The sequence below is a fragment of the Ursus arctos genome, unplaced genomic scaffold (assembly GCF_023065955.2).
Source record: "Ursus arctos isolate Adak ecotype North America unplaced genomic scaffold, UrsArc2.0 scaffold_14, whole genome shotgun sequence".
Lineage (NCBI taxonomy): Eukaryota > Metazoa > Chordata > Mammalia > Carnivora > Ursidae > Ursus > Ursus arctos.
The window spans coordinates 7,625,360-7,627,032 of NW_026622808.1; positions in this window are offsets into that span (position 1 = coordinate 7,625,360).

A 1,673-nucleotide genomic window follows, 5' to 3' on the forward strand; every position below is an offset into this window, starting at 1 on the left:
TGGAGCACAGAGTCCGCAGTCCCCCATTGTTGGCTGCTGGTTCAACACTATCCCTACCCAAGGTTCCACAGGAACGGGTGTTGATGCATGCAGGCCATTCTCCTGGCCAGGACACAGTAATACCTCTTGATTACTGCTAGTATTTTAAGGTGCACATGTTTGCCTTTTGTGTAGATAAAGGCTAATTGCTAATGGGAATCTCAGAAACAAGCAAAGCCGCAATAATTTGTGGGCATGGATCAAGCATTTAAAAGCTGCTAGAATGCTCACCACCTAACCCAAAGACTCCCAAGTAGGGACAAATTGGTCACAGAACAGGTTAGACTGACACTAGGTCATGTAGACGCCGCTTTTAGGCAAAAGGTTGAGCACTGGAACCCTGAATAAGCAAAAAGGCCCACGGTGACCCCAGAGCTGATGCAGACAGGCTCATTAAGTGACTCACCTTGAAACAACCATAGGCCCTAACTGACCAATTACAATCAGGTACAGTTCCTAAGATTACCAAAAAAGGGAAAATTCCATCTGTTCCCATGTTCCCTCACTCCTCCCTATAACTGTGACCCCTCCACCACCTCATGACAGACAGTCTCTCCTTTGCTGTCCTGCCTGCTGCTCCCTTGAAGTGTAGTCAGTAAACTTCTATCTCTTCTGTTCTGTCTTGGGTGAATTCTTTCACCGCTCTCACCACCATCCTCCACCCGATCAGAGCACACCCACATTTGGTGGCCCCCCTATCCAATCAGGACACCCCACAGATCACCTACCAACTTCAAGAAAATTTCTGTGCAGTGAGGTATATCGTAAAACATCACACAATTTCCAACCCAGCACATGTCCCTTTTACGTATTTGTTCAACTCTGAGAGACTCAAAGTCTAAGCTAAATAATAATAATAATAATAATAATAATAATAAGGTAAAAGAATTATAAATGGGATTCTCTAATTACAAAGAGTTGAGTGTGCCACCTTCCAGCACAGGTGCTTACTTAATATCTAAGAACTGTGGTCCTTGTAGATATCTACAAAAATGGCAAAATCTTACTAACGACAAGCTAGAATCACAATGGCTGTTACGGGGAACGTTTTGATTAGATGAGACCATTCATTTAAGAAGCGCAGTTGAAAGTAAGGGTCCCCAAATTAAACAAACAGAATGGGATACCTACTTTAATTGGCATGCAGAAGCCCACCAGAAGTTTCAAAGTTCCAAAACAGCTTCATTGAAAGATTCATTGCAAAAGGCTGATGAAAAATAATATATAATAAAACCTAAAACAAAAGACTTTAAGAATGACTTAATGCCTACTGTGCCCCTTCTCCCCTCCTTGATTTGAGCACTCATTCTAGAATTCCTGTGTCTGAGCTGCCTTTCCACTCTGAAGAGAGTATTAAACAGTTACCTTTGAATTAAGACCACTCAGGGCACCTGACTGGCTCGGTTGGTGCAGCATGTGACTCTTGATCTCAGGGTTGTGAGTTTAAGCCACACTTTGGGTGTAGAGATTACTTAAAAATAAACAAACTTTGAAATAACACCACCCAAGGCTACAGGTGTCTTTCACTCTCAGGTCAAAGCCAAATCTAAGGGCCTTGGTCACTGTGTCCCTTGCTTTCCAAGTCCAGGCCATGGGTCACTGATCTTTGGGAGTGACTCTACATCTTATGAAGA